Here is a 14938-nt window from a genome sequence, read left to right on the forward strand (position 1 = left end):
ATGCGCTCCCGAGAGAGGTGGTGGAGAGTAAAACTGTGACTGAGTTCAAAGAAGCGTGGGATGAACACAGAAGATTTAGAATCAGAAAATAATATTAAAGATTGAACTAGGCCAGTTACTGGGCAGACTTGTACGGTCTGCGTCTGTGTATGGCCGTTTGGAGGAGGATGGGCAGGGGAGGGCTTCAATGGCTGGGAGGGTGTAGATGGGCTGGAGTAAGTCTTAACAGAGATTTCGGCAGTTGGAACCCAAGCACAGTACCGGGTAAAGCTTTGGATTCTCGCCCAGAAATAGCTAAGAAGAAAAAAAAAAAAAAAAAATTTAAATTGAATCAGGTTGGGCAGACTGGATGGACCATTCGGGTCGTTATCTGCCGTCATCTACTATGTTACTATGTAAAATTGAACCTTGAGGAATACCGTAATTGTGTGAGAAAGGATTAGAGATTGTATTATTAAAATGAACCGTAGATGACTGATTAGATAGAAAGGAGGTAAACCACTGTAAAGTTAGATCACAGACGCCTCGGAGCTCATAAAACTAAAAGTCCCTCCTCTCCAGATTGAGCCCCCACCCCTCCTCTAACTCCCCCAAAGTCTAGGTAGGCCCCCCTGTGCCTACCAGATATCCCTGATGGCTTGTAGGGGCTGTTAGGGGCAGGAGCGAAGCCCCCTTGCTCTTGACCGTTGTGGCGTGACCTTGCAAAAGGCTGTTGTGACCTCTTACTTTGTGTAGTCCTAAATTAACCCTCTTAGCTATGGAGGTGCTGGCACTGAATAATGCCGGCAACTGCCTGACCCCAGACTCCTTCCTAATGCTGCCCTCAGCATCACCTACCCCTGACCTGCCCACTTTTTCTGGGGTGTTCAGAGGTGATCAGTGAAAGTACCCAGTTTAGTGCCATTGAATATTGATGGTCAGTCAGCAACAGGTGATTTGAGCGAGCAGGAACCTCTCATGCTTTCTTAAATTCCTTTAAATATAGGAAGGGGGGGTGGGGGAAGTGTTTTTCAGACCTCAAACTTCTGTTGCATGCACAACTTCTTCCAATTAGTCTAAGAAATAAAAATGGTTTATAACAAAGGACTGCCTAGATTATAACAAGTCCCTTGACTAGATCTTAAGATCAATATACTACATGGTTGATTTGTGACTCCAAGAATAAGCGTGAGCCTAAAGAAGCTGGTTTGATTCTGCTGGCCATTACAGAAACAAGACAGAAAGAAGATTAACTTATTTGAGCTTTGGTGCTGGAAAAGGATTTTAGGTGTGCCATGGACCATCAGAAGAACTAACCGATTCTGGAAGAGATCAAACCAGCTATGTCACTAGAAGCACAAATGAAGAAGTTACGACTGTCTTATGTTGGTCACCCCACTGGAGAAGGACATTATGTGTGGGAAAATCAAGTGAACCAGACAAAGAGGGCGATCTGCAATCAGATGGCTGGACACATTGAAAACAACCATGGGGATAAGAACATAAGAACAGCCACAGCTGGGTCAGACCAGTAGTCCGTCATGCCCAGCAGTCCGCTCATGCGGCGGCCCTCTGGTCAAAGACCAGCACCCTAACTGAGACTAGCCCTACCAGCATACATTCTTGTTCAGCAGGAACTTGTCTAACTTTGTCTTGAATCCTTGGAGGGTGTTTTCCCCTATAACAGCCTCCAGAAGAGCGTTCCAGCTTTCTACCACTCTCTGGGTGAAGAAGAACTTCCTTACGTTTGTACGGAATCTATCCCCTTCAATTTTAGAGAGTGTCCTCTTGTTCTCCCTACCTTGGAGAGGGTGAACAACCTGTCCTTATCTACTAAGTCTATCCCCTTCAGTACCTTGAATGTTTCAATCATGTCCCCTCTCAATCTCCTCTGTTCGAGGGAGAAGAGGCCCAGTTTCTCTAATCTTTCACTGTACGGCAGCTCCTCCAGCCCCTTAACCATCTTAGTTGCTCTTCTCTGGACCCTTTCGAGTAGTATCGTGTCCTTCTTCATGTACGGCGACCAGTGCTGGATGCAGTACTCCAGGTGAGGGCGTACCATGGTCTGGTACAGCGGCATGATAACCTTCACTAATCTGTTCGTGATCTCCTTCTTTATCATTCCTAGCATTCTGTTTGCCGCTGCCGCACATTGTGTGGACGGCTTCATCGACTTGTCGATCAGAGCTCCCAAGTCCCTTTTCTGGGAGGTCTCTCCAAGTACCGTCCCGGACATCCTGTATTCGTGCATGAGATTTTTGTTACCGATATGCATCACTTTTCACTTATCCACGTTGAACCTCATCTGCCATGTCGATGTCCATTCCTCGAGCCTGATTATGTCACGTTGCAGATCTTCGCAATCCCCCTGCGTCTTTACTACTCTGAATAACTTCGTATTGTCCGCAAATTTAATCACCTCGCTCGTCGTACCTATGTCCAGATCATTTATAAAGATGTTAAATAGCACGGGACCAAGCACCGAGCCCTGCGGCACCAGTGGTGAAGCTCTTCCAGTCCGAGTATTGTCCATTTACCCCCACTCTCTGTTTCCTATGCTCTAGCCAGTTTTTAATCCACGTGAGTATTTCACCCTCGATTCCATGGCTTACAATTTTCCGAAGTAGTTATTCATGCGGAACCTTGTTGAACATCTTCTGAAAATCCAGATATACAATGTCGACCAGATCGCCCTTGTCTATCTGTCTGTTTACTCCCTTAAAGAAGTGCAGCAAGTTCGTCAAACACGATCTGCCTTTGCTAAAACCGTGCTGACTGGTCCTTATCAGCCCATTTCCATCAAGGTGATCAATGATGCTGTCCTTTATCAGTGACTCTACCATCTTTCCTGGTACCGAGGTCAGACTCAACGATCTGTAGCTCTCCGGATCTCCCCTCGAACCTTTCTTGAAGATCGGTGTAATATTCGCCACCTTCCAGTCTTCCAGAATCTTTCTCGATTTGATCGACAGATTGTCTATTAGTTGAAGCAGTTCAGCAATGGTCCCTTTTAGTTCCTTGATGACCCTCGGATGGATGCCATCCGGTCCCGGGGATTTATTGCTCTTAAGCCTATCAATCTGCCTACACACCTCCTCTAGACTGACCATCAATCCTGTCAGCTTTCCGTCTTCATTTCCAGCATATAGCCTGATGGGTTCCGGTATGCTGTGTACATCTTCTTCGGTAAATACAGATGCAAAAAAATGTGTTCAGTTTGCCAGCAATTGCTTTGTCCTCTTTTAGTGCTCCCTTTATTCCCTGGGATGATACTGGAGGACCTTTCTGGACTAGCACAAAACAGATTTCTTTTGAGATCTGCAGTTCATCAAGTCACTAGGACTCGAGCACGAGTTGATGGCACCTAACTACAATAACATGAAGTTCATGTCAACTTAAGCAGCAATTAGTGACATGCTGCCTGAATATAACAGTAAGCGTGTAAAATGACATTGATGAAATTACCTCATGTAAATGTACGTGTTATGACCAAACCACATGTATTTTTATGCGGCCTCATCCTAGGCGTGTTCAGTGCGGTTTTGGGAAGAGTGCAAGTGGAGTCATGGTTTATGTGCGTACTTTATAAATTATGCATGAATAACCACCAGAAGACTAAAATTGATTCAGAACACAGCCGTCCGCCTCATTTTCGGCTTGAATAAATGGGAACACATCACTCCTTTCTACCACCAACTACATTGGCTGCCTTTCGAATCCAGAGTCCTCTTCAAGTTCGCCTGCTTCTGCTACAAAACAGTATTTGGTCTATCACCAAGTTACCTCTCTCCCCACTTCACTACGAATTGCACCAATAAGAAATCTCGCAGAATTCAGCTGTTCGCCTTCCCCTCCCTAAAACTATGTCATCTCAAAAGATTCCTCGACAAAACCTTCGCCTTCCAGGCGGTGAAGCTGAACCCTTGGCTAGCCCAAATGATGCTTGAGGCCCCGACCTACCTCGACTTCAGAAAACTTCTCAAAACATACCTATTCCGCGAACAGGACCCTTAACCCTCATTCTCCTGCAATAATCCACCTCCCGCCTTCCCCCCTCCTTTTCTCCCCCTCCCCCCCTCCCCTCCCTGGGCTCTCCCTCCCTCTTTCCTTCCCAATCCAACCTTGTTGCTGCTTGTTACTCTGATAAATTTCTGCTAAAATGTTCCAACATTTCCTGCCTCGTTGCTTATAACTCCGATAAATTGTTGTAAATCCGTGTTCAGATCGGATTGATGTGAACCGCCTAGAACTCATTGGGTATGGCGGTATACAAGAACATAATAATAATAATAATAATAATAATCTATTCTTGTTCCTGAAGAGGCATAACTAATCATGGCTTATTTTAACTTCAGTTTTTACATAGATGCCTATCAATAAAATAGACTACAAATTATCCACTGCTTATTCCTAGGATAAATAGCATAAAATCTGTTTTTCTCCTTGGGAACTTGCCAGGTACTTGTGAGCTCGATTGTCCATGGCTTGATGGATTTTCGATATATCCCAGTATGGCAGTTCTTATGTAATTTGGCAGTTATACGCAGAAGTTGCAAAATCATCACTTTGTTGTAAAATCATTAGCACTTGTATCTTGAAGCTGCAGAGCGACGGTGCTCTTTATCTCTAGATACGGTTTTGCAGAAACACTGTTCCTGCTGTACGTTTTGGCAAATGACTTCCCCTTATTTAACAGTTTGACTACTGCTAGAGGACAGAGTCCAGGGGCATGCCCAGCCCTCCGATTTGGGGGAAACCTAAAGGTGGATTGGGGGGCAATGCATTCCCTTTTTTTCTTCCCCCTCCCCCCCCCCAGCTTTCCAAAAAGAATATCTTTCATGGTGAAGATACTGAAGCCCTGCCAGCCAAGTCTTATCCTCATGCTGCTATAGTGCAGAAGTCAACGATGCTGGGACTCCCCTTGCATGCTCAGTTCTTGTGCAGATTGGGAATACATGAAGGGTTCCAGTGTCAGTGACAGGAAGCATACCACTGACTTCTGTACTTTTACAAAAATGGAACCCAACAGCTAGATACTAAAAAGATTCTTTCATATAGTACCCACAGGGAAAAAAAATCACTTGTAAATAAATTTGTTATATCCCTTATTGTGTCAGAAAACATAATATACAACATATACGTGATAATAGTGGTCACAACTCAAAACGGCAAATGCTGGTCAATAGAGTTGAAAGCTGGTTAACCCAAAAGGGTCCAGTGAGCGCGATACATCCCTGGACCGTGTTTTAAGGAGCTGAGTATGTGTAAAAATCAACAGAAAAATGAAAACACCAAAAGCATTATAAAAACTTTCCCTGTGAGATTAATCGCAAAAATGATCATGTCAAGTATGTCAGAAGGGAGGTCCCCTTCCTCTATGTAAAGCTGAATATATTGCACGGATTTCTGAGAAAAATACTCATTATGGACTTTCACGCCAATGGAGATAGGTACCTCTCTTTACTTTAAGAACTGTAATAACTGCCCTTGCATTTTGGGGCATTGGATTAGGGGGACCTCCCTTCGGACATACTTGATACGATCATTTTTGCGATTAATCTCACAGGGAAAGTTTTTATGATGCTTTTGGTGTTTTCATTTTTCTGTTGATTTTTACACATACTCAGCTCCTTTAAATACGGTCCAGGGATGTATCACGCTCAATGGACCCTTTTGGGTCCCTTCTATTAACCGGCATTTGCCATTTTGAGTTGTGACCACTATTATCACGTATATTCATGCTATATTTTCTGACACAATAAGGGATATACCAAATTTATATACAAGTGATTTTTTTAAGATGGGTTTGGATAAATTCCTGGAGGAAAAGTTCATAGTCTGTTATTAAGACATGGGGGAAGCCACTGCTTGCTCTGGATCGGTAGCATGGAATATTGCTACACCTTGGGTTTTGGCCTGGTACTAGTGACCTGGATTGGCCACCGTGAGAATGGGCTACTGGGCTTGATGGACCATTGTCTGACCCAGTAAGTTTGTTCTTATGCTCATGTGTCAAGTATAGAACAATCAAGCCCTTGTAACATCACTGATGAGGTTGACTCTGAGGCACTGTGGAATGAGGCATTATGACATCACAAGCTCAGCTCTGGAATGTTGCTCTCATTGGGGTTCCGGAATCTTGCTATTCTTTGAGATGCTGGAATGTTGCTACTCCTTGGGTTTTGGCCAGGAATTAGGGACCTGGATTGGCCACCGTGAGAACGGGCTACTGGGCTTGATGGACCATTGGGCTCACCCAGTAAGGTTATTCTTATGTTCTTACCGCAAGCTTAGCATGTGCTAATGGACATTAGCGTGCACTAAGGGGGGAATTCATCAACAGGCACTATGCGACTTAACGCATGTTAAACACATTAGCAGATGCTAATGATTAACATGAACTAAACGCAAAGACTCCCATAGGAATATAACAGGCGTCATAGCATTTAGCTCATGTTAACGGTTAGCACATGCTAAATTGCTTAGTGCTCATTGATGAATTCCCTCCTATGTGTTAAGAAGCCCATTATATATTATGACCGAGTAAGATCTGGACTGGAGTAGCCAGAGCCCTGACCTGGGTCATCCAAGCCTCAGCCGAGCGGTTGAATGAGGCATGGAGGGTAGAGGGGTGTCTGAATCAAAATAAAAGAGGTCCAGTACCAGTGTTTTAGTGTGAATTTTAAGATGACTTTATTTTTCTGGTTTTATATTGTAGTGCAATTCCAAAACATACAAACATAAAAACTCTCAATGATGGCTAAAGAGCCTGTTAGCCCACCATGCTTTATTCACTACTAAAGTTCAAGAAAAATCTGGCAATTTCAAACCGCTTGCCTCTGCAGCAATTCTCAGGGTGTAATTATCCTTCTCGCCCTGAGCATGGAATTCTTATCTCTTCTGTTACTTTTAGTTAAATCAGAAGCAGTAATTCTTTTTTTTTTTTTTAATTTCTTCATTTATAATTTCCAACAGTTTTACAAGAAAATAAACAAGAAAATAAAATACAGCCCAAATTTTGATACTTATACAAGCAAAAATAAAAAAAAAGTGGTATAATGAATTATCCCTCCTTAGACCACAGGTACGAGGGGGGTTAAGCAAAAAAACTAGAGGCATGTAACGAGAAAATTATTCCAAAGAAAGGCTATAACCCAACAATTTACTTTTAACAGTGGGTCAACTTCAAGCCATCTTTTTCAGCTCCAGGAAAGATTTTAACTGATTAGGAAGAAAGAATACATGTTTAAGTTGTGCATTTTTTTTATAATGCACTTACAAGGGTACGCTAATAAGAAGGAGGCACGCAAAGCTATTGTGTCCTGCCTTAAAGACAAAAACTGTTTCCTTCTCTCCTGGGTGATCTTCATGACATATTCTTTTCCCATAAAACTAAGATTTTGAGAACCTGAAATATAACTTCATAAATGAGTCCAGGTCCTGTTGAAAAACAAAGGAAATCAGTAGTGTAGTTCTCTCCACCCCATCAGAAATAGATTCTTCTAGAATTACAGATGTGGAGGGGAATAAACGATAAGTCGTAGAAAAGCTCTTTTTCTATGTTTCTATGAGTCGGCGGCGTAAAACGTCCAGGGAAATGTGTCGATAATCAAAAGACGTCCAAGCCGGTCGATTATCGGCACGTAACACGTCCACCAGAAACACGTCCACATGCGCTATACCAAAACGTCTAACTTTACCTACCAAAATGTCACTCGTCCAAACAGGACATACAACTATTTTCGCCACGTTCCGCTAGACGACTTGCTAGTCGTGTAGCACTCTTTATCTATTAGTTGGCCTGGCACATGTCCCACTGATGTCACACTGTCCCCAACAACATCCTGCATGCCCATATATAAACCACCACGTGGAAGTGCGACCTTGTGGGTGTAGTAGGAGTTTAGTGAGGAGTAGGAGAGTGGTTGGAGTTTGATGGAGGTTAGGAGAGTTTAAATTGATTACTGAGTGGGATTGAGTGATTGGAGAGTATTTCTGTGAGTGTGTGTGTGAGAGCAAGTGAGAGAGATTGTAAGGGAGACAGACAGGAGCGAAAGTGTGAGCGATTGTGGGAGTGAGAGATAGTGTAGTGAGGAAGGGCGTGCCAGGAAGAGTGTGTGGCCACCAGGGTGAGTGTGGGAGAGGGTGTGGGAGTGTGTGTGTGAGAGCTTCTGTGAGTGCGTGCGGGTGTGATGGTGGAGCGTAGGGAGCCCAACTATTCCCTAGCGGAGACAGAGTCATTAGTGGAGCTCTGTCTCCAGTATGAGGCACGGGTGTTTGGCCACAATGGCAGGAGGCCACCCCGCAACGTCTCCATTTGGGCCTGGGCCAGAATACGGGACACCCTGCATAGGTGAGAACCCCCCAGTACCTATCACTATGTAGCCAGTGTGTCCTAGTCACTAAACCTGTCACCTATTGCTCCCACCATCTTTCAAGGAACTGCTTGCTTATATACAGGAAACATAGATAGATATATTGGAGGTGCCCAATAAATAGGCCAGCTCTAGGCACAACTAAAAGACTCCCCCCTTACTCTAACACTGTACGCAAATTCCCCTCCTATTGTTTTTTCCCCCCATATGTGTCTTATTTACTATGATGTGCCTTATGATGTATACAAACTACTAGGGAGAAAACTTGTTATCACTCTGTGATGAATTGACTTTAATCACATTTATATCACAGCTGTGCCTTATGATGTAGACATATGTGTCTTATTTACATAGATAGATAATGAAGGATAACAATATGTTGGCAGGCAGATATTTAATATCTGGATATGTCCCTACGTCATCAGAATATACATGACAGATGTGATGTGCTCAGTGCCCTCATAATGCTGCATATGTTTGATAAGGACTGTCACCTGACCCTATTCTCCACCATATCTTTCTTCCAGGCGATATGGTATGTACCAGGACCTCGAGTCACTGAGGCGCAGGGTCCACCGTGAAAACCCAGCCCTCATCCGGCGCACCAGGCACCGCCTCCGAGCTGGACGTAAGTGGCAGCCCCCCCAAACAAAAAAGTCAGTAGCACAGGTATGACAGCTGCTGTGTAAGAAATACCAGATATCTTGAAACATGTAGGTGACTATCAGATGCTAATAAGCTATAATGGAGGAACAGGAGGTAATGGTCAGAACAATGGATATCTCTCCAGTTGATATCGGCGCTGGTAGCATACTGAGTGCTCATTCTCTGAAGCCCCTCTCTGCAATGAACTGCATTGTCAAGGAAGCATACCTGAACATGGGATATACATCTCAGAGGCTGGAGGTCACCCTCATACCCCCTGACCCATGTCAGGCCTGCTGTTGTGGAGGCATATATCCCTTGTTCAGGTATGCCTCCCTGACAATGTAGTTCATTGCAGAGAAGGGCTGCAGAGAGACACGATCAGATTCTAAGCATCATGTGTGCTGCATAGTTGCACCTGTCACCCTCTATCCTATGTCATCTCATGTCTGCTACCTCTCAAAGCTCACCTTCTTGTCAATGTGCTCTTCCTTGGCAGCTGTTCTGGTGTGCAACCTATTGCGATCCACAATGTGGGTGATGACATAACGGTCAGTCCACTGTGTCAACATATACATCAAGGCCATTCAGTGTCACCTGCTTAAGCCGGCCACCTTTTGTATAGATGTATACCGATGTCACTGAACACAGAAAGTAGTTTACATATGTGTTCACACACTGGCCTGACCTGTCTCCCACCTAGTCGCAATGGGTTGGGTGGGGGTGGGGGGATAGCTAATTGTGTATGTAGTATAAAAGCAATATTCTAACATCATATTCTGATCACACACAGGTCGTGCACAGCATGCTGCGGAGGGCCTAGCCCAGGAGGTGGTGCAGGATATGTGCCTCGAGGCCGCCATGGAGGCAGTGGCAGAGGCAGAGGCTGCAGATGAGGAGGAAAGCTACTCTGCATCTGAGGAGAGTCTGCCACATGACAATATAGTGGAGGTGTCGGATGTGGAGGAGGAGGGCCAGGCGGCAGAGGTGGTGGATGTGGCACAGGGCGTGGCGGAGGTGGTGACGGAGCTCATGGTGGAGGAGCAGGGATCATGGGAGGTCCCTGATGTCTATGCAGACATGCCCCCTCTTGAAGGGGATGAGGAGGTGGCGATGTAGGCAGCAGGGCCAGCCCCAGGCCACGATGTGTAGCCAGCGGCCCCAATTGATCCTCCCCCTCCTGAGGACTATGAACAGCTCATGAACATTGTGGCCGATATGCGTACCGAACTGCAGGAGGAGAGGCGGGAGACGATGGAGGCCCTGGCGGAGATTGTCAGGCTCCTGCGCCAGCTGGTAGGCATATTCCAGGAGCCTGTGTAGGAGCCGAAGGGGCACACCCGAAGGCCATGGTGGCAATGGACCATTGAGGCCCCAATCATGTTACCAACAGTGTCCCTGACAGCTCACAAGTAGCTGCCAGATATCCAATGACTGAAAGGACATCACACGGGCGCTCCTTTGCATATTCATGGGACTTTACCTACTGTATCCCATTGGGACATACTTGCATGTTACAGGCTATCGCCTACAATATTGTCACCATATTCTTTGCCAATGATTGCAAGTGTTGAGATGTGATGTACATATGCAACTGTACAATGATGGTTAAGGTGTGCAATAGTTGCACCGAAGGTGTGTTTTCACCCTATGCCTAGGGTAGGAAGACATGCATATGGTGGGACAATGTTATATGCAATAAAGGGTACCTTCCCCATATCAGTGGAAAAGAGGTATGCAGTGAAATGAAAAGACCCTGCCATCAGATGCAAGTGGTGAGGAGGCCCTAAAGAGTGACACTGAAAATGTGGGAATGGTAGGCTGCATATATGAGGTGACAGATAGCTTGCCTAACCTATGGGCCAATGGATGATGATGTAACCAGGCCAGGGGTACAGGGAGCAACAGTGAGATTAGAAGCCACAACCTCTGGAGACAGAGGCTGCTGCAGCAGGACAGCCCTCACAGATATTTGCTGTCCCTTACAAATGAAAAAGTATGTGAGGCTGAGAACTGCTCGATTACTTTGCACAGGTCGGAGTAGTTTCAGGCATGTTGGGCCAATCAGCCTGGCATGTGCCATGTTGTTACCATAAATATGATATTGTGTTTTCTCATAAAGCGTACATATATGTATGGTGAATGTTCTATGACATTCTATTGTGACCAGGTGGTCTAGCATTCATGTCTACCTCAGCAATGGTGTATGCATTTATATATGAATCATGACAAAACAAAAGCAGAACTAAATAAATAACAGATATCTACCTCTAAACTGGGTGTCATGTGTGCTCCCTGATGTCATGTCACTGACCTGCACCTAAAAAAAGGTCAGGCAGCCTACTGAATGTGGGAAGGTGCCCATCTTGTAAGTGAGATGTGAATGAGACCATGTCACATGCAGGACCTGAGACAGAGGTTGTGTTAGTAAGAGGTCTAGAATGAGGGGAGAGACATAGACCTGTGGGTTCCATGATTTGCAATGCATGTACCACCTGACAGCGCAAATAGCTCCCCCTCATTCTAGAGGCCTCTGCTAACCCTAGACTGACGGGACATCCTAGGCCTGAGGAGTCATGTACAGGACAGCTGGTGACTGCTTTGCAATGCTGGGAATCATATTCAATCAGGTAGATGCCATAAGAGCATCACATGTGCAAGGTGAGGCACTAGGAAGCAGAGCTGTGAAAACTGAGAAGGTATCCCCCCCCATGACACCTAAAAGCTGTAACAGCATATCCACCAACAGGGCCACACATACACCTGTGGCCAGGATCAGGGGTGTGTAAGGCAGGTATCCCAGGGGAGGGGAGGGGGGGTGAGATGAAGCAATAATTGGAGGAAGGAGGTGGCATTGTGGGATAAGGAAGCCCCCCCCATGCAGGGATGGAGGACAGGGACAGGGAAGAGGTGTGTCCCCCAATAAAGAGTGCCTCTCCCCCCACACTCTTCTTCTATACGCTGTTTCACACAGCCCCAGACATTACTATGAGCATTCCAAACATCATAGATGAAGCAGGAATACTTGCTAACCTGAGTACAGCCACAAGCTTGAAAAGGCAGCCCATGTAATGTGTAACATCCAGCAAACGAGTGCGGATTGCAACAGTAGATAGGAAGGTGTCTTTGAACAGATAGGAGACGGAAGTTCGTGGTGATGTAGACGTAACACGGCCCTCAGAATTTAAACGTACCAAGGAACGTGGGCTAGACGTCTTTCAGATTTGTCCATAACCGACCAGATGAACTTATTACGTCAGGTCGTCTAATGTACGGCTTGTTGGACGTGCTTAATTGTGTATAAATACGTCTAACTTCATATTATCAAAAGTGTGGGTACTTTGACACCATGGCTCCCAAAGCACAGAAACCTATGACGAGAAAACCCAACTTCACCCAGGCTGAGACCGAACTGCTGGTGCAGGAGGTCCACACTCACCACCAGCGTCTCTTCTCGCCCCAGGGAAAAAGACTCGGGGCATACTCCAAGAGCAAGCTATGGACCAAAATTGCTCACCTCCTAAATGCAGTCCACCACCATAAGCGGGATGTGGAGGACTGCAAAAAGAAATGGCGAGCCATTAAAAGGGAAGTGCGAGCAAAGGTAGGGAACCGGCCTACGGATGCAGACATGTCAGACCTCAGCCCCATGGAGCAGCTGGTGCTGAGCTTTGTATCACTATCCTCCATCTATGGTGTGGGCACCCAGAACACCTCAGCTGCCCCACCTGCACAGCCTTCTGGTAAGTACCTGTCCTCATCCCCAGTCTCACAGCTATGTCCCATATTCTGAGAGCCCTCTCTTTCATCCGCCTTCCTCTACCCCTCTAATGGGCCAGTGAGTACACCTGCTGTTCAGTCCTTCACATAACACCTGTTTGGTACTGCTGATGCCACACCATGGAATTTGAGTCCACCACCCTTATACTCACAAATTGGAGCATTTGCTATGATCAGCAGGTGTGGTCACATAAGGTGTCTGCACATACACTGCGTTCATCCCCTTCATACTGTCACCAACACACCGCCCTATGGTTGCTGGCTATGAGGTACTACACCTTTGGGATGCATGTTACTGGCAACTCATCTCACCTACACACAGGTCACGCACCTATGCTATGCGGTGACATCTATATGTGCTTTTCCCCTATGTAATAATAATAATAATAACTTTATTCTTATATACCGCCAACAATCTTGCGACTTCTAGGCGGTTTACAATAAAGAGAAACTGTACAGACAGCTACTTACAGAGTATGGCAGTGTTCATCTGGTAGTAACAGCATTAGCAATAATAACAACAGGTTGTATACTGCAGGACCATGAAGTTCCATGCGGTTTACAATGAATTAGAAAAATTCCATAAATTGAATGGAGCATTCATTGTTAGTGATTAGGGGTTAGCAGTTTACAAGATCAGATTTGGGTGGGATTGCGAAGGGGGCTATTGTTCTTGTTCGTTACCTAGGTATTTCGAGAACAGGAATGTTTTTAGGTGTTTCCTAAATTCTCCATAATTGTTTGTGAGTGTGATTAGTTTTTCTAAGTCTTTGCCCCATAAGGCTGCTTGATACGATAGAAGTTGTTGATGGTATCTCTTATATTTGCATCCTCTAGCCCAGGGGTGTCAAAGTCCCTCCTCGAGGGCCGTAATCCAGTCGGGTTTTCAGGATTTCCCCAATGAATATGCATTGAAAGCAGTGCATGCACATAGATCTCATGCATATTCATTGGAGAAATCCTGAAAACCCGACTGGACCGACTTTGACACCTGTGCTCTAGCCGGTGGGGAGACGAATTTCAAGTGTGCACTTCTTTCATGTCTGTTGTTTGGGAATGAGAAGAGGGCTGTTATGTATTTAGGGGCTAGACCAGATAATACCTTGTATGTAGATGCCAGCTCTGATGAGGAGCTGCCCTGCGGTAGTGGCATGGACACATCAACTCCGCAGGATGAGCCAGCTACAGTCAGCCAGCCGGAGCTTCAGGGGTCCCAGCACACCCTCACACAGGAGCCTGCGAGTGGAGCTGAGGACCTTCCAATTCTCCCACTACCTGAGCAGTGTGCCACTGTGGTTGGCGAGACTGAAGACGGCAGTGAGGGAGGCCAGGCTGGCCGCTGGAGGGCACCCAGTCGACACCTGGTTCGATTGGCCCAGAAGCTACTGGGCCAGAATCTGACACTGGAGGGGTATCGCCAGCAGAAGCTCCAGCTGCTGAGAGAAGCAGTGGAGGCGAAACTGCAGGGAGTGGAGGCCCTATGGGAGACGAATGACCTGCGCCAGCTTGTGCATACCAACACTGCCATCGTTGGCAAGCTGGAAGACCTCCGCAGTGAGCTGCGAGCTGCACACCGTACTCCCTCCACAAGCCACCACACTGAGGAGGTGCCTGCACCACCCTCCAGCACTGGCTCAGTGCCAACCGGCCGCAAAGCCACACAGAAAACCAAGCACCCCCAGGTGTTGGGGCCTGTTCCATGCTTGCCTTCCTCTGCTCCCTTAAGATGGCCAGCGTTTGACCACAGCAACACAACCTCCAGCAGTGAGAGTGGCAGCTCAGACACTGATGTGGCGCCAGTTGTTCCAGAGGCCACATTTCTACCTAGAGGGGGAGCTGGGAGGGCTGTCAGGGGCCGTGGGAGACCACATGGGCGAGGGAAGGGGAAGTAGGTGGGGGCTGCAGTTGTTTGTGTATGGGGTGGGGGTGGGTTTGGTGAGGATGTGTGTATGTAGGGGTGGTGTTTTGCACATTATGTGGGATAATAAAGGTGTTTTTGGAGAGGAACCTATTGTCTGTGCTTGTTTTCCAGCTTCAGTTTATGTACACTGAAGCTGACTATTGTCAGTGCTGTTTTCCAGCTTCAGTTTATGTACACTGAAGCTGACTATTGTCAGTGCTGTTTTCCAGCTTCAGTTTATGTACACTGAAGCTGACTT

The sequence above is a fragment of the Geotrypetes seraphini genome, chromosome 3 (genome assembly GCF_902459505.1).
Source record: "Geotrypetes seraphini chromosome 3, aGeoSer1.1, whole genome shotgun sequence".
NCBI classification, from domain to species: domain Eukaryota; kingdom Metazoa; phylum Chordata; class Amphibia; order Gymnophiona; family Dermophiidae; genus Geotrypetes; species Geotrypetes seraphini.